The sequence below is a fragment of the Corvus cornix genome, chromosome 1, assembly GCF_000738735.6.
Source record: "Corvus cornix cornix isolate S_Up_H32 chromosome 1, ASM73873v5, whole genome shotgun sequence".
Taxonomy (NCBI): domain Eukaryota; kingdom Metazoa; phylum Chordata; class Aves; order Passeriformes; family Corvidae; genus Corvus; species Corvus cornix.
This window is the reverse complement of record NC_046332.1, coordinates 44,443,709-44,464,848: the sequence shown is the minus strand read 5'-3', so window position 1 is coordinate 44,464,848 and position 21,140 is coordinate 44,443,709. Positions and strand designations below refer to the sequence as shown.

Sequence of the window (21,140 nt, the reverse complement as noted above, 5' to 3'; positions counted from 1 at the left end):
AAACTGAATTAATGAGCTTCAGCCTCACACAGGATCTATGAAACAAGACAAGGAGATAATCCAGTTGTTCAGGAGATATTCTTCTGTCCAAAGAACACAACTTTTTCTTCATGAAATCAGGTGCCTCAGTCACTGTACTCTGTAGCTTTTGTACTAGAAAAGATAAATACAGAGAGTCATACAATCAGCAGGCTACATCACATCTTCTTACTCTGAACACTAGATGTCCTGTGTACTGAAATAAGTGAGGAATGGCCTGTGGTACAAACAGAATGTGATCTCACCGATAAGAGACTGTGTTTTCCAGGAGTTTGAATTAAGTTTTCACAAGTAACATGAGTTTGAGTGCTCTCTATTTTTTGAATGTTTTAATGTCTGTATTCTTAAAACTTTCCAAATTACTTTTAGGAGTTAACTAATCCAGAAAAACAACCATCAGAAATTCTGTCTTGTTGAAGCAAATTTATATCTCTGGGGCTCCTCCAAAAAGTTCAAAACTCACAAGTGTGTAGAACAAATTCTGGTGACATAAGCTAATAGCAAATGAAAGCAGGAGAAAAATATAATCCATAAATTCTGTGCAGCTCGATCATTTGGGAGAGGTTGTCTCTTTACCAGGTAACTCAGGAATCCTGGATCCTGAGCGGCATTCAAAAGGACCATACATTCCTTTTTCTTCTCCATCACTACCTGCCCTGCAGCCCATGTCTCAGTCTTCCATTTTCTCACGTCTTAACTTCCAGTTTGAAGATGCACATCCTGGCACATTTGAGGCTTATATAATAGTCTCCTGTCTCTTTGAAATGTTGTTCCAGCTCCCACTCTTTCCTTATCTCAGTAATCATTCAGTCGCTTCAAGCATATCTTCTGACATTTATGTGTTCCAGTGCCGTTTCACTGCTCTCAGTTCTTGGCATTGTGGCAAGCTGTTCAGGAATAATGACAGAGTTTGGACCTCAGACTGGAGCATATCAGTATGTATGTAATTTAAGAATTTATCAGTCATAAGCTAACTTGTGCAAACAGAGACTTTTCAAACTTACGGGAACATAAAAACATAAAAGCAGTCAAACCAAAGGTTTGTTTAGCCCAAGATCCCATCTCTCACAGTGGCCAATGGTGGACATCTAGAGAACAGCAGAAGACAGCAATAGAGTGATACCTTCCAAATATTCTCTCAGCCTCCATCTTATCACTTTTGCAAATATAGGTCAGCAAATAGAAATCAGGAGGGAGAGAGGTAGGAAACAACAGGTTGCGTAATTGCCATGGATCATAGTCATTAAATACATTGGTTTCAAGGTTTCTTTTGGAACAAACAGGACATTTTTGTGGATTTCTATGAGCTCTGTCCCATGGCTTTTGGTTAACATTATGTTACATTTTAAAGATTTGGGATTTCAAGATGCCCAACCTTGACCATATTATCAAAACAACCCACCCAGCCCAAAGTCACTGTTCTGCTGGAGAACAGTTGATCCACTGAGGTAGGTGGCTTGTTTCTCAATTAGATACCAATTAACTGCTAGACAAGGAATCACAGAACCACAGAATAGAATCATAGAATATCTTGAGTTGGAAGGGACCCACAAGAATCATCAAGTCCAACTCCTGGCCTTGGTGGAAAAAGGACTGGCTGGTTATGTCAGAATAGAGAGATGCTGTGAGATGATGTGGAGAATTGATGAGGCTGATTCAGCAAAACCACAAGCTAAGCCACTTGTTCATCTTGCACCTGAGCTTGAGCAAGGATTAACAACTGAATGGTGTCTGGGCTGAAGCAGAGGGCCCACAGCCCAGTGTTGTCTCAGTGAGGTGCAGAAAACCACCCACGTCTCTGTGCCAGCCCTCAGCCTCACTGCCCCTTCACCATGCACAGCAAGCCTTGGTTCAGATCTGTTCCTCTGAGGAGACAATAACGGGAATAAAGATCTGGTGAAGGTCTGATGGCTGCCACTGCTGCCCCAGACGTGTGGAGGAGCATACTGAAGTTCCACAGTGCTGCCTTTTTTCAGCCACAAGTTAGGTAGCTCAGTTTGATGAAGGTAATCAACGACCCTCATTATCCTTGTTTACATATTAAAAACTACACCTACCAATACAAAGATAAGAAAACAGATGTCCCCCTACCCCACATCTATGATGGCAGCAACAGGCAGCCAATGATTTTTGACTACAGTCATTCACCCATTTGTCCAAGTATAAAATTGATATTTGAACTCCTCCACTATGGAAGGACAAGAACACAACCCCACTCTGCAGACAAATCGATGGGCTTGCTCATCTCCCCTCCCCAAGGCAGGCATAACTCTGCGTTAAGATTTGTGTCTCTGTGTTGGAGCTTACCTGGGAACACTTGTACACAGAGGTATGCACTTATATTTTGCAGGTCTAGTGCAGTTATCAGCAATCTAACTAGAATCTGTAACCTATTACTTCAGTAAACTATGCTATTTGTGAAGCTGTGATTTTGAAAGTTCTTATTCAATGTGACCAGACTTATAGTGTTGAATTGGTAAACTACATTATTCCTGAATCTGTGATTTGTGAATGTTCTTACTGAATGCAACCAGACTTTAGTGACTAATTGGTCATAAATGAGAAATTAAGCTCAGCTGCACCAAGCCTCTCTGATCTCTAAGGACTAGTTGGAATGCAAGGGGGTTTATTTTCTGCCAAATTTCATATACTTACTGCAGTAACTCTGCACAGGACAACCCCAAGAATCATGCTATGTGCCTGGGAGCATTGTTCAAACAATTATTTGACTGTGTCAGGCTTGGCGCTGTGACCACTTCCATGGAGAACCTCTAGTGCCCAACCACACTCTGGGTGAACAACCTTTTCCTTATGTCCAGCCCAAACCTTCCCTGACACAGCTTCATGCTGTGCCCTTCGGTTCTATCACTGATCACCAGAGAGAAGAGATCGGCACCGTGAGAAGGTCTCCCCTCAGTCTCAGGAGGAGGTAGAACCTTGATGTAGCACATGAAAGAGGAAGCTTACAAGCTTACAACCTACAGGACAAAGTTTCATCTGAACTTAAAATATTGTTTCTGATAAATCCCTTTATAACAATGCCAAATGCCACAGATTTTAACTCTCTGCAGTATAGAGACCTTTATATAGTATATAGACCTTTAATTTAATTTAATTTAATTTAATGGATAAGTGTCAACAGACACATTTTACTGATTGAAGAAATTGGGTATGAGACTCACTCTCTAGTTATGTTGGTAAAACAGAAGTAAAAGCGTGGAACAAGTAAAACTGTGAACACACCTATGAGGAAAGATCCTAGGCTGGAAATTGCTCCACAAAGATACTCTTCAACACACACAATGTAAAATGAGATAATTAGTGGAAAATCTCCATTATGAAGAGCTATTCATCAGGAGATTACTAGGGAATCAGAGAGCAAAAATTAATGTAATCATGTATTTCATACAATCTGGGAATGGGAAAGAAATGAGTTTCAGAGTTTTCTTGCGCTATACATGATTGGCCACTGATAATAGCAGCAAAATTTATGATGGCATAATTTACAGAAACTCTTGCTTTAACTTTTGTGGGGACCCAAACGTAAGAGATGAGAAGTCACTTTCCACTGTATACAAGAGTAGCACATGTGATCCAGTAAGACATTTATAAAATGCAACTGGAGGTCTTCCTTGGTTTTGACTGTAGGCCACTTAGTTAATGCTGTTAATCTGTGAACATGTCCTTCACATAAAATGATATAATCATTTAGTAAGAGAGTGCAAGGAATAAATAGACATTTTAATATTTCTACATGCAAACTCATCAGCTGGAAGAAATTTTACCATCTTTAGAGTCCAGGTGCTCTATTCTGGCTAGTCCCAACTGGGTCACAGTGAAATATGATGCTTCAGCACTGTCTTGTAGGCAAGAGGATCATTACAATCCTTAAATTTAAAAAGAATAAAATATTAAGAGGTGGTAGGGAGTTATATTACAGCTGTACTTGGCAAAGTTGTGGACTAATACTGAAGTGACCACTGGCTGTTCAGGGTAGTTGATGCTTACTAATTCTAAACACCCAATGTCATGAAGCCAATCTGTAGTGACACCATGGTACTGAGAAGCTCAGGTGATTTTAGCTTTCTACAAATCCTGACTTTACTTAACATTTCTCCTACAGGAAACTTATATTTGGTAGTACCAGAGTACCTTGCTCCTTGCCTAAATGTGGAGGTCAGATGTAATAGAACAAAAAAAAAAAAAAGACGCAGGCTGCACTGGAACTACTTTTCAAGACTTGGTATGGATTCTTCATCACTACAAATGTTTTAAGATTTTTTTTCCCCCTAAAAGTTGTACTATTACTCACATGAGAATTAGTTCAGAGAAAGTCTTCATTCTATGTTGTTTAGGCACCCAAGGGTCTATACTAGAATCAGCAGAGGAGAGACAACAGCCCTTCCTGGCCTTCTGTAAGTAAAGCCATCCTGGATATCCTTTTTTCAATAATAGGGCCCAGGTAGTTTAGCTAGAATTAAGAAGACAAATGGAAAAATGTCCTGTGACACTTGAAATACATATGGTCTAATCAGTTCTTCAGAGGAAGACTGATGAGTATCATGTTACTTTTTATTTAGATGTGATTATCATAAGTAGATGGCACATCAAGGAATAGTAGAAAAATTCAGAATGTAGAACTGCTAAAGAAGACTTACCATCACTTTCTTGTTCTTCTGCTATAAAACAAAAATTAAATTTTTTGTATATTCCTTAGAATATATATCTTTTTATTTCTTTGGAAGTAAGTAGGATTGTGTCAAGAAATAACTGACTTCATTACCAGTTTTTGTTCTGGAGGAAACAGATCAACACCCAAAATTGTAGGGAAACCCACTGACTAAACAGAGGTATTGTATTTTCCTCTAAGCAGCTTTGTGTTGTTTGTTTTGTTGTTTGTAGCAATTACTAATTTTGGAGCTTTTCAAGCATGATTAAATTCTAATATAAACATAGCAGGAAAAAACTTGTGGTTTATTTACAAAGAGCGGTTAAACAGTTGACCAGTTATTTCTCCTGAACTGGGTTGCATTTCTTAATTCTAATTTTCCTCCAACAACAAACAGCAAGAGGCTTAATTTTCTTTACAGTTACCTAGATGCAAATTCAAACAGATATTTTAACTTAATTACATTGTTGTCAATGTCTAAATTTGCTAGACAAAATAATCTGATTCAGACATTTTTGTATGGATTAATGGGTGCATTAAGAATTCACTGCAGTTCTGTATGAAGTCTGCCACTACTGTGAATATCATAATCACAGTAAATGTATAAATACAATGTGGTGATTTCGGAATTAAAATGAAACTATTTTACTAGAACTAGAAGCAGAGAGGTAAACAGGAATTTATATGACACAAATGAAATTAACGTCAAAACCTTTTTTTTTTATTGTAAGATGTGCACTTCTGTAATAAACATTTCTTGGTGTATGGAATAGAAGTTCAAAGTGATTTAATTTTCTTTCTTTCACTGACTCAGAGGTGGGTTCAGAAGCTTCACAGAATTGCTACCCCTCCCAATTCCCTCAGTTCTAAAAACTCTAAAGTAGGTGCTTCTCAAGTAATGATCACTTTTAAATTTCAGACTAAATGTGATTCATGTAAAAAAAAATAGAGAGAAATTACGGCATTTTCCTGTTTTAGTGTTCTCACTTTCCAATTGTCACTTAGAAGCTGATGTACTGAATATTCTCAGTTGTATGCCAGCTGAGGTAGTGATTTTCTTGTACGCTTGGCATTGGCCAAGGAAACCATGATTACTCTTTGATTACTCTTCTTTGCTATAAAATGAAGGAATTATTTGATAATAAGTGATCGTGAAATATTCAACCATGTTCATAATTTTAAAAAATACTCCAGAGAAAAATGGAATTAGCTAACCTTTTAGAAAACATCAGTATGAAATTTCTGCATAGCACAGGACTTTTGTGCAGGAACACAATATTGCTAATCCAGTGTATTTTGCATTATAGAGAAAGAAACATAGAAGTTAAGTGCTTGGACTGTACTCATTTTATATGCAAGGTTAATAATACGGTCCTGAGATCAACTTCCTTTGCCTGAAATACTGCATATTTTTCCTTACTGGCTATTCATAAGCATTGTTCCAAGTTGAGTCTAGCCAAAGTCAATGGATATTGAAAGCAGAATTTTGAAATTAAAACACGTAAAATCGTATGTACATTAACAGCTGAAAATATTTCCATCTACTATTTCCCAACAAGCAATAGAACATGCAAACAGGTCACAGCAAAACCCACAGGTTTTCATTGTAAATAAGATGCTGAACTCAGGAAGACAGAACTGTCAAAGGATTTAACACATTAAGTAGTCAGTCAAGTGTATGTCCACTGACAAAGCTAAAAAGAACCAAAGAAAGTTCTCGTGCATGCCGAGGGCTGGCGTGATTTGGTCAAGAACAAGTGCCACTAATGGCATGGCAGGGGAAACAATACAGGAGCAGAAAGCAAATCTCAAGAATACCAGTAAGGACTCAATAACAAAAGCCAGGAGCATGATTACAACTAAAATGCAAAGAGCAGCAAAGAATTGCAATGCTCATGAAATGTATGGGCTAGATGTCCTTAAAAACAGAGGCAAAGCTCTAGGATCAGCTGCTAAGTTGTCCACTTGTCAGGACTTGATGCAACCAGCTACGGAGCTGTTTAGCCCAGAAAATAACTCCCGGGGCAATTTCACTGGCGGATACAATAGGATGTGAGCCTTAGCACATTGATGCTACTTGGATTTCTCAGTGGCACAAGTGAGCAACAGCACCTCTCAGCTCCACAATGTATTTTGCAGCTGAGCATGGTTTTAGAGGGAACAGAGTAAAGAGTTTAAAACCAAACAAAGTAGAAATTCTGCTGTGGACTTATGGCAATATTTCCACCTGAATATGAGGAAGAACTTTTTTACTGTGCATGTGACCAAGCCCTGGAAGAGATTGCTCAGAGCAGTTGCGAAGCCTCCCTCACTGCAGATATTCAAGAACAATCCTGTGCCACGTGCTCTAGGATGACCCTGCTTGAGCAGAGAGGTTGCCCCAGATGACCCACTGTGGTCCCTTTCAACGTTACCTATTTTGTGATTCTGTGAATACCACTTGAAAGGTTAATTCCATAATGAAAATCTGGTTTTAGACACTTTGACTATATAGTATGATTTGCTAAAGTTTGTTTCTGGGAATTTTAGTCATTGAAGCAGCTCCATTACTTAACACTGGGTCAGAACAGCTACATTCAAATGAAACATTATACAGTAGAGGAAAACTGAGTTGGTTGCAGCAGACCAAAGTTTTCAGTTGCCCTTACATTTTTGTAATCTGAAATGATGCTTTAATATCATAGTACATATTTGCATATAACTTGTCATCCTCCTCTAGAGACAAGAAAAGTAATATTTTAAAATATCTTAAGACGATATTGAAGGCTTTTATATTTTTAACTCTTACCTGTGTAGAACACAACCATGTTTACATTGAGAAGTTCTGAGAACAGAAGTGTCACCAGTATCACCAGGTGTCACCAGGAAAGCATCTTACTTCACCTATACCTAACATCTACAAATTTTAATTTTCAGTGTTGGAGACAGCTCCTTTGTAGAGTGACAGCTGCATCCAGATGGGCTCTTTTATCCACCACTTCATAAAAAGAGTCCACCTCAGCAGGGGTGCTAATGTGAGACTGGGTAAGAAGTTGGGAGGGGTTCAACACAGACTTTCTACCCTTCTTTGTAATTGCAAAAAGGAATACCTAAAATAGCAAGTGTCCCATTAGAGAAACAAATGTTTTCAAACACTTGATAATAAAGAGATAAAAAGTAATGAGCAGCGGAGAGTGGACTTCTCACCTTTGTATCAGTGATGGCAGGTGAGATTATCAAGATACACAACTAGAAGTGATTCATCTGTTGTGTATGGCACAAATGGAATCCTGTGGAAACAAAGAGGTGCAATATGAAATCAAAAGTGTGATAGTGCTGGCTAACATAGATGTTATTATGTTGAGGGGAAAAAACCAAACCGTACTCCATCTTTATTTGCTTAAAATTACAGTTTAGAATGTACCAAAGACAGTGTGAAGTACCAGAACAGTTATTCCTGGCAAACTTACCTCTGTGAGTAGTAAAAATGACACTCACTACAGAGGTAGTGTAGTATCTTCTGCAAATAGAAATTATAAAGTCAAGGAGAATGACAACAGCAATGCCTGTAAAAGAAACTGTCTCGCACCTTTGGGAATGGCTAATTACTCTGCAGCAGGCTGTTCACATTGAGTGACCAGAATGGGTCAGCATGTGACAGTATGCCATACCAGCTCTGTTTAGAACATCAGACAAATATTCTGGCACTTTTCAGATACTGATCAGAGAATGAATAATTAATTCCATTTCAACTACTGTGCTGTATCTTTAGGTGCAAAAGGTCTAAAATAATGTTTAAGTATTCTATGGAATGAACTGTAAATTGTGAAAGTAATAAGGCCCACAAAGAAGAATTCCCTGAACAGACAATAAGTTACAATGGCTCAGTTCACATATGAATAGTTCCAGCTGCTTTTTGAGGAAATGGTATCAAAGTGACACATCAGCCTCTTACCCTCCTGCCATGAATGGATTAGTGAAATGATTCATTCAGCCATTTGAGAAAGCAATCTGTGCTCCATTCCTGCATGGTATTAAGCTAGCTAGCTCAAGCTAGTTACCAACACAATAATTCTGTCTGTAGAAAGGCACTCTGGCACTACCCTTTGTAGGACTTAAATTAAGACCTCACCGGGATGTCCTAATCCTTAATGTACAGAAGGATACTGAAAATAAATGTTATGACTGAATAGTTACAGCTAAATCATCAGAACAAGCAGCTTTCATGTTGCAAAAAGAAACAAAAAAACCCCCAAAAAAAGATGTTTTGGAAGCATTTGGAAAGGTGGAGTAATTAGGACAGAGACTGATCCCATCCTCTGCTTCACTAAGCTGAAATCTCATAGAACTAATTAGGTTGTGAAGAAGATATGTTAAGGCTGAAAGAGATCTCTCAAGGTCATGTAGCCCATTGCTGTAACCCAATGCAAAATGAATTATATCTTTATCATTCCCAACCCGCTCTTTAAAACTTAAGTTAGCTTGGTTTTAAACAACCTCTACAGCCTCATTAATTGCAACACCTTCAACATTCAAAAGTGAAAGGAATAAGAGAGATTTGTCTTTACAAACAAACCATGGGTCTGCTGATAGGTAAAAGCTAGATACTGAGAGGTCAAAGGAACAATGGGAGGAATTCCACTTGATGCCTTGAGAGGCTATCTATAAACAGAGACTAGACAAGAATAAGGGAATAAAGGTAAGTATTTATTTGAAGGGCCTTCAAAGGTACACCCTGGGGAGCCAAAGGCTACTGCCAAAATGGACCCCAAGATGGATGACAGGTCACGAGTTCTTCACACTTTTATAAGTTTGGTTCATTTGCATATCAGGGTTAATTCTCCAATTAAAGCTTCAGTTAATGATGTAATTTCCCCAAGCTTGCCCCCCCTTTTTTGAAGCTTTTGGTTTATACTTTTGGGCCTAGGATGGTCTGAGTGTCCTTGGAGAGCAGGCCTGGGGAGGCTTTGTTATGTCTACCTAGCATGAGAGAGCAGAAGTTAACATGCTACAAGGAACTTCAGAGCAACACACTAGGCAGTACAGGATTTGAAAAATATGAAAGTTAAAATCTAAGGCATCACACTGATTGATGAAAGGAGTGAGAGGGATTTGTCTTTACAAACAAACTAATTTTGCTGATAGGTAAAGATGGATGCTGAGAGATGAAAGAAGCAATGGAAGGAGCCATAAATTCCATAGGAAAAGAAAAATGGGGGGGGTATACATTAGAAGGGAGTCTGTATTAAGCAAATCGGGAAGCCTGTACCTCTCAAGTACCTCAGCCAATGGGGAAAGAGAGAGGGAAAGGCAGTCGGGAAATTAGGATAAATAGGAGGCTGCGCCCTCCAAAAATTTGAGAGACCCCAGGGGAATGCCCCATGGCGTCTCCCTTTATTCGAATTAAGTAACAGGACTCCTCTGTCTCTTTTTTGGACATAAACCTCTGGTGTTTGTGGATTAATTTTCCTGAAAAAAATTTTCTCTATCATCCAATTTGAATATTTCTTGCTTTTTCAGAACAAATATAAACAGACTATATTCCTAATTTCTTTCAGTCCTTACTTTCTACAACTCTAGTCATTCTTTTGGTTTTCTCTGGACTCTTTCTAGTTGATACATGATCTTGTTCAGAGCCACGAATTGAACATGGCATTGCATTAGATGAGTCTCCAGATAATTTCTCTGATTTACTTTTTTGAATTCTAATCCTGACTAAACACAGCTAAAATCTCTTCCATTTCTGTGCAAAGTTGAAGTTTCTATTTAACTACTCAGGTAGTTTTTGAAATAGTGAAGAATACTGAACCCTGGCCCTGCAGGAGTCCAGTGTGTATGCTGTCCAGACAGTCAATAACAACTCTATTAGTACAGTTTTGCATTACAGTAGTTTCATTCAGGTCGTCTTTCTCCAGGTTATTTATTAGGCTCTCACATACAGAATATCAAACCCATTACTTAAGTCAGTATACAAAACATCAACCAGCTCTTCATCTGTAAAACCAGTTAATCTGGCACAGAAAATAATTGAGCTACCTTGCTATGATTTGTTTTATGCTGGCTGTAACTTTTGTTCTTTCTGATTCTTACAAGTCGTTTGTTCCAGTATTTTTACAGGAAAAGACTGGTTTATCATTTCCTGATTTATCTTTCCCCATTTTAAATGTTTTCCCTTTTCTAATCTCTCATTACTTTTTAGAATTTGTCAAAGCTAGCTGCTAACTACTTCACCTATATCCTAAACAGAGGTTTCTTAGGTGCAGACAGTTTGAGAGTTCACAATTCAAAGTATTTTCTAATCTACTCGTGCTTATTCTTGGCTGAATACTTGGTCCTTTAGCTATGGGTCTTGTGCTACCATCTGATTGCAACTGATCTTGATGGTAGAAGCTGATGCAAAAAAAAGGCATTGAACTCTCAGATCTGTTAATAACTTTCTTGTGTATTGATCAGCGGGCTAATTATTTTCTTAGCTTGGTATTGCTAATGTATTTAAATTTTTTTGGTGTGTCTTGGCCTCTCTGATTTTTGTACCTTTATATTTATGCTATATATTTTTCTTTCTTCCTTGGTAATTTGACCTATTTTGCACTTTCTCTGTGTTTCCTTGTTTAAGAAGAACTAATGGTTTAACCAGGTTGGTCTCTTTGTACAGTTACTGTCTTTCCTACACAATGAAACAGTTCACATTTGTGTACATACATTATTGAGGACCTGGTAGCTTGCCCACAATTTCTGCCTGCTTTTACTTCCCAAAGATCTTGAATTCCTATTTTCTATTTCCTCCTTCCTAGGTTTTCTCCTAATCTCACATTTTAAACCAGTTCCTCAGTTGGTTAAAAATGTATATTGTAGAAGATTCCTTCAAGGTGCTTTCTCCTGCTGCATGAAAAACTGGACAGTCTGTGTCCCATTGTGTTCTTTTCCCAACAAATAACAAGCCTAATTAATAATCTACATTATTATCAAATAGTTGCTCTTAACCACTTGCCTACATGCCCACAATTAGTTACAACTTTCGGGTTGCTGGTCTGTGATAGGTTCCCACAGTGGTAACACCCATACATATTTCCTTTATTCTTTGTCCTGAGATCTTCAGCATAAGATGTCCCTCTACCATCTGCAGCTCATAGGAAAAATAAGCCTTTGCTTGTTTCCTTATCTATGTCATTTAACAACAGGTTTTACCCCATTCTAGTTCCCTGAAAAATAACACGATCTGTTACTCCAATTTTATGATAATTCGAATCATGTTTTGGGATTTAAAGGTCTTTAGACACAGTCATATTTAAGTGGAGAAGTGAGGAAAGGGGGTGTTCATCTTCTAAACATCAGGTGAAGACTGAAGATTCATGAGTGCTTATACTAAGCATGAATTGTCAGGGGTTCTGTTTATTTTAAGATACCCTCATCATCCTGTAAATTTTTATACTGCAAAGACTCAGCAGATTCCCTAATCCTTCTTATGCTACAGTGGGGGTCAGCAAGTTCTCAGCCGAAAAGACCTGTCTGATAAATCCCAGTGCAACATCCATAAATTTCTGGGGCATCATCTCCTAGCCCTTGAAGCAGTCTATGGACTCAGATATATCATGACAGGGGATTCCAGCTTTGCTGTGGGCTCTCTGCTGGCGTAGTGGTGACAGGAGCTGCCTTCCAGAACATCCTGAATTGGAAGGGACTAAAAAGAATCATTGAAGTCTAACTCCTGGCCCCAAAAGGTCACACCCAAGAATCACACATGTGCCTGAGCACCCTGTTATCTACTCCCAGACAGGCCTCAGGGGATGACTCCACTCAGGAACAATGAAGTGACTACAGGAATCCCCATCTCCCTTCAGAGCAGAAGCAGGAGCAGGAAGGGGTATGCATAGATAGTACTCCTCTGTAGCCAAGCTATTCATGTGCCTTAGTCTGAAAGAAGTAATCTGTGAATTCTTTTGTTCACACAGCTCTTTCACTAAGTAGTTGTTTCCTCTCACAGCTCACATTTCTTATTTAGGCTTAGAAACTACACACCCTCAGTCAGTTACACCTAATTTATGATTGCAGTATTTCCTTCAGAACCACATGACTGGAAATTTGCTTTTTAAGTTTTAAATACACATCCAAGGGTTTTTTTAGAACATTTTTGCAGGAGGTATACAGCAGGCACTGGGATATAATATCTACGCTTTAATCATACCCTAGATAAAGTTAGCTCTCAATGTCCCAGAAGAACTCTAGAATGCTTTATTCGGATCAGGTAGATTTTCTATCACGTTATTTGTTGGGCTAAGAATTGAATAATCAACTGATTTTTAAATGTGACACCTGATAGTTCCTAATGAACTTACTGGCAGCTGTTAATTACTGTTGCCCAAAATCAAAGTATGCATTTAGAAAAATAAATATGGATAAAAGACACTAATTCAAATTTCCATTAGAAAACCGACAGTTTTAAAGGAGCTATAATATAACTATACAATGAGTTACCACACCAAACTTCCCTTGCACCCTAAGAATAAATAATGAACTTTCCATGTAACACATTCTATTATGAGAAGGAAAATTTACTTGAAACTGTCCCTATTTAAGTAATTTTCACAGTGCACTTGCTCAGAAGCATTCTGGTTTCTTTAATCTTTCTCAATCTTTATACAGTACAGCCAAAATTGTTACTCAGGTGCTTTAATTAAAACCAAACCAAACCGTCCAAATTAAATCCAGTAGGTGAATTTTGAAGACATGCTTCCACTGCTTGACTGTCAATGGACACAGAGAGCCCAGACTCACCTTCTGACCTTTAAAGACATTCTGCACAGAAAGAGGTGCTAGGCTTCCTGAAGTTGGCACCTCTGGAGAGTTTGCAGGCTTTTATACAAGTTACAGCAAAAAAAAAGTTGCACAAAACTTGCTCATTGGTCAGCTTGACCAATGCGTTTCTGCACATGCTCCAACTGTTCACTCTAGAGGCAATCTGACATTATCATGTCAGGTTCCTCTCATGGGTGTAATTTTAAACAAGGTATTAATCTTTAGTTATCTTTGGACAACCTTCCCCTCTTATTCCCAGTCTCACTAGACAGGAGGTGATCCATCCTTGGCTTGTCATTCTTGTGGTATCTTGTCGTGATTCTCCACTTTGAGGACCAGAGTATTGGATCACAAACATTGAAGCCAGGTGATGCAAACTCCTGAGCTCACACAAACCCACTCCAAAACTTCAAGTGTGTGTAAAAATGTGAAGGTTGACTCTGTCCTAGAAGATTTGATGTTGGATCAGGTTATTATCAAGCTACTTTTGACTCCTTGCAGAATGAAGCATACTTTGGCCTCCTATAGACAGTATGAAAAATGACAGCCATTATAAAAGAGGCTGTATCAAGTGCTATAGTAGTGTGATGGAAATTCAGTGTTCTATTCATGCTTGATCTGTATTAAATCCGAAGTGAAAAGTGATCCACTATGCACAAATTTGGAACAAGATCTAAGGCTTCTCCTGGTCCAGGGAAATACTTCAATGAATGACCAGGATGCTTCTTGCACTCATTATAATTACATATAGTTTTATTTAATTACACCTCTGTTTAGGTAAAACATCCCTTTCATTATTTTTCCCAGGACTTTTAAGGGTAGAAGACAAGCTAGAAATAGGTCCTTCTGAACTAGTGGATCTAGATACTACTAGGTATTTGGCTATTACACTTGTGGCTATATAACTTGAATATTTTGGGTTGAAGCAATTTTAAAACACATATCAGTGCTGCACAGCATTGGGATTTTTTCTCCATCATCTGGAATTCAGAACTAGTCTGCCCAACTTTTCAAGTCAAACAAATTTACTAAAATAAAAAATACAGGAATAAAACCAGAAGTTTTAAGATGAAAGCTTAATTGTTCTGACAATACAGTACATTTTCTATAGGTAAGATTGAACCAATTAGATTGCATATTTAACTACAGTAAAAAAACAGGATTCTAGAGAAATAATCACAAAATTGGGAGACATGCACCAGCTTCAGCTGAGTAAATGAAACTATAATATTCTGCCACTTAGCAGTCAATTAAGTAACCACAGTTACTTTTTACTTTACAGTTACTCACAGTCAGTATCTGGAAGGTGAGTAGAAATGGATTTGTAATTGTTTAACTAAGAAGAAATGTATCACTTTAAAAAATACATTGTCTGGAACACCTGGTATTTGGGATACTAGGTACATGTACCAGGGTGTCTTTGTAGGTAGGTAGACAGTTGTGACCAGTTCCATACAGATCTTTAAACTTGCTGAATCAAGACAAATGCAAAGGCAGGACACATACTCCTACAAAAACATCAACAGTAGCTCCAGTCTCCAAGAAAAAGCAGGCTGATGAATGTTCTTCCTTCATCATTATTTCACTGTGCAGCACAACTAGCTGACCGCGTAGTGATGATTTCCAAACCACTTTTTACTGTAATTCCTGTCATTCTACATCAAATAACTTTGCATATCAAGAAGGCTTCTGTAATCTCTGAAGGTATTTTTTCACTGAAGACTTCATTCAAGCTTGATCTCTCTATGCCATTCACCCATTCATTTAAAGCTACCCAGAGAGCAAGTTTTGCAGTTCTATTGCTTTCCACAAATTTAGAGAAAGAATAAGAGCTACCTTTGATGTCCTTACTGCACTCCTTTGTATAATGTAACCTTTTTCCACATTTCTACAATGTGCTCAGTTTTCCTTTTTGTACCATTTATTCCTCTGATCCTCAAACATATCTGTTGGAAGAAGTAGCAGATTCATACCAGAATATGGAATATATATTTTTAATTCTTGATTTACCAAAACCTTTATCACACTCTCAAAATGATTTGCATCTGAGGATGCTGGGATAGGCTTCCCTGGAGTGATTTTGAAATACAAAAAGAATGTTTTATAACAGTAAATACAGTGCTTCTTGCAGGCAACTCCTCTCTAGGTTAAACATTCACACTGTCTGGACAGACTGCAGTCTATGTTCACAGATTTATGTGTATTTTTCACCCATTTTGCACAGTATGGTCTTCTGAAAGTTCACTTGGCAAGAAACAGTTTTTGCTAAGTATAAAGTGTGAAATCTGGCAATAAAGTTTTAAATTAAACCCAGCATTTTTCAGCCTACATATTCTGGCAACTGCTGTCTTACTAAACAATATAAATTTCTAGCCAGTATCATGTGTAGTCTTACAGCCATGTCCACCACCAATTTTTCAGAGTAACATACTCATAGCTACTGAGATACCAGGTATCACAAGGCAACAATGGATGGGCAGGGATGACAACAACTCCTCTGTTGAAGATATGGAGAATGTGACCCAGAAGAAAGAATAAATTGAAAAAGAATGTACTCATTCTTATGACATTATTATCTTTCAAATGTATTGCCCGTTGGATAAGTGTCTTGTGAGAGTAAATACACCAGGGGGAATCCTGGCCAAGTCACCATTAAGGTAAGCGATGCTCAGTCCTGTTGGCAGAAGAGGGCCAAGATGTCTTGGGAGACAGTTCTCAGCCCTGACACTTCCAGGCATGAACAGATGGATCAGTGTAGACTGAACCTCTTTACTATATATATAAAGAAGATAATATGTGTCTGAGTACTTAAATGCTTTTTGAGTACGAATCAGTTACAGGATTGTGTAAATCGATTACTTAGTCTACAAGTTAAAACTGATTGTGTTGGAACTTATCTATACAATGTGTAGCCTTAGACTCCTGACTTTTGTCCTAATATGGAAACGAGGTGGATCGTTCAGACTCCTGCACTGTTGAAAACCACTGGGACCTCCAGCACTGCATTCTTCCCGCATCCCGTACGGGGCTGTGCTCCCTCAAGGACCGTTTCCCAGTACTCCCAGAGGCGAAGCAGCGCCCTCTGCAGAGGACAAAGCCACAGTGCACCAGCACTCTCTAAAAATAGCATCCAATTCCCATACTTCTCAAAGGGAATGAAGCCACTGTTGCCCCCAGGCCTCTATTTTGACAGTTCTGTGGCCGGTGGGTGGGCTGGGCCTGCCCATGTGCCAGGGCAGTGACCTCAGTCCATCAGGAACAACAGCATGGGCCTAGAAAATGGCAGAACAAATCAGCCCGCACTCTCAGGAAGAACAGGATGTGCTGGCATTGTGGAAGGGATTAATTATTCATTAGGTTCCTCACTGGTGACTTTATCTACCGCCTCTGCTAAGCCTTCAGTTACAGCAGAAAATAGAGTAATTCAGCAGGGAGGCTGACTATTGGCGCTAAGTAAGTATTTTAAAAGGCAACCTATAGTAGCATATTTGCTAAAAGATGAGGGATGAGGATAAGAGATATGCAATGGTATGTGAGGCTATAGGGATGTAGTATAAAGGAGAGAATTGCCATATACATAACAAAAAATGTGTGGTTTTCACACATGAAAGAAATTTCCACTTCAACCTGGCAAGTGCAGCTAGATCTCTTGCGGTTTGCATAACCCAGCTCCTTCTCCCAGCTCGCTCTGCTGCTCACTCACAGCCAATTTTTGTGCTGATTGAAGCATTTTTTCCTTTTAACACTGTTCATCCTTCTGTCTTTTATGGGAACATTCACTGAAGTGAATGGTGTGGAGGGTACTAGTGTGTAACCCATGCCAGAGATAATAGCTTCAGCCCTCAGTGTATTTTGATATTTTGACCAGCCATCTCCCCACCATCCAAGCACTCTCCCTCAGGCATCTCCCATGAACAGCAGAAGCATGAAGCAGTGATGGTGATGTTTCCATGCTGTTGAATGAAGACTTTCATCCTGTCAATGCACTTATTCTGTCGTTTGGCACATCCTGGTTCCTCACATTGCTCACACATCTTCTTTCTTCTTTCCTTCCACATAAAGGCAGATTATGTTGCATTTGGTTTTCTATTGTCTGTGTTCTAGACTTGGCTTTATTTGTCTTGATGGGTGGGCTGGATGTCACTGTTCTCCAGTTATTTTCCTTTTTGTTCCTATTATTGACCTGTATCTGTAGCTTCCTTATACTACCCGTATAACAATGCAGCTTGGAAAGGTTGCTATTTTTCAGTGTAAGAAAGAGATGGTTGTACTCACCAAATGCTTAATTGTGTGTACCTAATACCAGGTCTTTTTGTCTTATTATAGCAGGAAGTCTCCTTTGCCTTATCTTCTATAAATTCAAACATAATCTTCGTTGCTCTTTTTCTATTCTTAATTGAAAATAGGGAATCTGTTCTCTAGTCAGTCAACTGGTTACCAAACCAAAGCTAATCAAAGCTAGTCAGTTTAGTCCCTGATGGTTCAAAATTGATTAACAGCATTCCAGGTCTCAACTTCTCATATTCTGTCTTGCAGCTGTCTGTATGGCCAATTTTGCCTGTGCTCAAATTCTTCCCAGTGCAAAACCACTTACATTCCACTGCAATGCATGGTAGTACCTTGCCTAAGTGTGGCCACCAGCCAAGTTTAGGTGACCTAGTTCAGGACTAAATCATATAAAGATCCCACCTGGTTAAATAAGAAAGCAAAAGTAAAAATAAACACAAGGAGGTGATTATTTCTTAATATTTTTTTGAGCCATGAGAAATACTGAGAAAGAATACATTTTTTGACCCAGAGAGCTGAGGCAAAAGTAATCAAGTTATTGAGATATTATAAGCAACCCTCTCTGACCAGACCTATTGTCTATACACAGGCTCAGAGATAGCTCAGAGATCCCTTCACACTTGGACCCCAGGCAGTCTATTCTCTCTTCCCATCAAACTGGCCTCTCCATTTTAGGGCTTCGCTGAAGCCTGACATGTCTTAGAAAGTGTGTGCACATGTCTGAGGATGCTCTCCTCACTGTGTTCTGCATTCATCACACTCAGCATAGTGTGTCAGAACTGGGCTAGTTTAAGAAAAAGTATCTCAAGTGTTCTGGCTGCAGTTCTCCATTGAGTATCCACCAAATAAGTTCATCTGCAAAAAGCTGAATTAGTGACTTTTTGTGACCTTATAGTTCCAGGTCTGATTATATCTAGAGGAATTGGACACAGGACATTCCAAGACCCTGGGTTCCAGGTGCTTCTGCATCATCACAGGTTTTTCAAATGTCATGCCATTTCCCATATATATAACAGAGGCATTCATTCCTAGCCTAGCTAGGCTCAGGCACATGGGTCCCACTGTGCAAACACTGTGGGCTGCTGGGTTTGCATGTGGTCTGCTTTGTACATGGCAAAGTAGGTTACATGGAGGATGCCTCTGTGAGCACCAGATGATCATGTGAGCAGATTTGCAGAGTCAACGTATGGGTATCTGGCTTTGAGGTTGTTTATTTTTTTCTTTCTGGTCCTGTTCCTACATTTGGTCCTTTGCCTTATAAAAAAAATGACCACAGTGTCCCAATTTTTCTCAGAATTGGAACATCTAATGAACATCACTTGCTTTGGGGATTTGTCCTACTCACATTTCTGCCATAGCATAACTGGGATTCTGTGTGTGATAATACACTAATAATCTTGGGAATTTATACTTGAAGAATTTCTTTCATTTGAGATTTCAGAGTGCTTAAAAGTTAATTCTTATTACACTACATTACCCATGTGAACTAAGTAAATATTTTCCTCGGTGGATATGATGAGGATCCTATCTCAGATATGAGATGTCTCAGCCTACAGATTGGTAGGCTGTATGTCTTGTGGCCTTATTTTGGAAGGTAGTACGTACTTAAGGCTTCTACTGATTTTAGCCTCTAGCTTTTTAAAATACTGACTTAAATAAATTGACCTATCATCACACGATGATGTGTTAAATGTGTTCACATCAAGTATCTGCCTTTGGTCTGACATTCAAAGAGAAACCCTTCTTTAATTCCCTTTACAGTCCTTAATATTGGGAAAAAATATACCCGGAAAAAAAAGACAACCCACCACAACCCAAACCAAACAGGATCTCACATATGTGTCTCATCTAGAAACTGGTAAGGTGTGTTGTTATGTCTTAAATTTCTATATGGGAAAGTACAATTTCTAACAGATTTCTTCATTGCTGAGCAACAAAGCAATCTTGCAACGCTACAGATTTAACCAGTGCAGGAACTGTCATACAGTGTGAGGAGCACCACCAGGACCTGTGGGAGCAGCTTATTCCAGCCTCTAACTAATCAGTCACTAGTGCAGGGAAGCACTCATGGCAGCAGTTCCCTGCTACTAGGCTTAAAGGAGATTCCAACAGGAATAGTAACTGTCTGGTTGGAGGAGAGTTGTCTTTAAGTGCAAGAGGTTTTCTTTGAGACCACTGTATCACTGCAAGGCTGCCTGACCTTCCAGCATGTACAGCAGTTTACTCTATTTGTTTGCTGAATGAGCTAAACTGTCCTTGAATTTACTCTGGGATTAGAGCTTGTTTGAGAGATTAACTGGGGAGCCTGTGGCCTTCTTTATTGCGGTCTGAAAAGATACATATATAGATATCAGGACTATACCACACAACTTTGGACTACAACTTTGGGCAAAAAAAGTAGGTCTATATTTAAAAATTTTGCTAAAATTTTATTGTTAATTTTACTATCGTGATTCAGTGCGTTACATTCGTCAACTCCCTGCTTGGTAGCTGAGCTACTTCCTTGACCAAAGGAAGCTCATCCAAAGATGAGCTGGGAGCACGAAATACATGCTCAGGTCTCATTTACTCCAGCCTACAATTTCAGCTCAAGTTCACTTTGATGAACAGTGTACTGGAAAGCTGTTCTGAAACTTACCTGAAAGATGACTGGCATCGGGATAGAAAAACTTTAGGTTGTAGCAGGATCTCCTCAAATGCCTCAGGCGAGGTTTTTACATGAACAGACTCTGTCATGTTCATGAAGGTGGATACCTCCAAATTCCAGACATGGAAAGAGCTAGTACTTTAGGGAGTGCTTCTTCCCTCCCTCAGGTAACAGGAAGCCTCCAACAGGTGCTGTTTGAGATGAGGCTGGAATGGTAATACCACATTTATTAAGCACCAATGCTTGCTTAAACATCCTTTCTCTTGCTCCTCTTCTCCCCCTCCTTTTATTCTTTCAGATGGATTAGTTCCCCCATCCCATTCACATGTGGCTGTATAAGCAGCAGTGTAATGTGTCAAAAGAACCCTGCAGTAAGAAACAAGACAGGGACAGTAAAAAATGTCAGGTGAAAAAATGGAATGGAGACTACAGAGCAGTGTAAGTGGTGCTGCTGGGCATGGCCACACTCACAAAAACTAGATACCCAGAGTTTTGGGGGGGAAAAAATCTAAAAATGTTTGACATCTGATCTATGTGTGGTATAATTTTACACATGCACCTGAATTGACAAATACTGGATAGCAACTATTAACAAGTTCAAAACATCTTAATGCCATGCTATGTAATGTGAAATTAGACTTAATTTTCTGATACCAATTTTAATTAATCAACTTTGAGATTATATATTTTGCATTACTTTCGTTGTTTTTTTTTAAACAGTAA

General features: G+C 38.8%; 1 long non-coding RNA gene across 1 annotated transcript; it reads right to left on the bottom strand.

Moving 5' to 3' along the window:
- Window positions 1-568: 568 nt before the first annotated feature.
- Window positions 569-20,617, bottom strand: LOC109144744. Its single transcript, XR_002045676.3, has 3 exons — window positions 20,409-20,617; window positions 7,895-7,977; window positions 569-926 (listed from the first exon to the last, which is right to left on the bottom strand). It is a non-coding gene; the product is annotated as an uncharacterized LOC109144744 (long non-coding RNA).
- Between the last annotated feature and the right edge of the window lie 523 nt (window positions 20,618-21,140).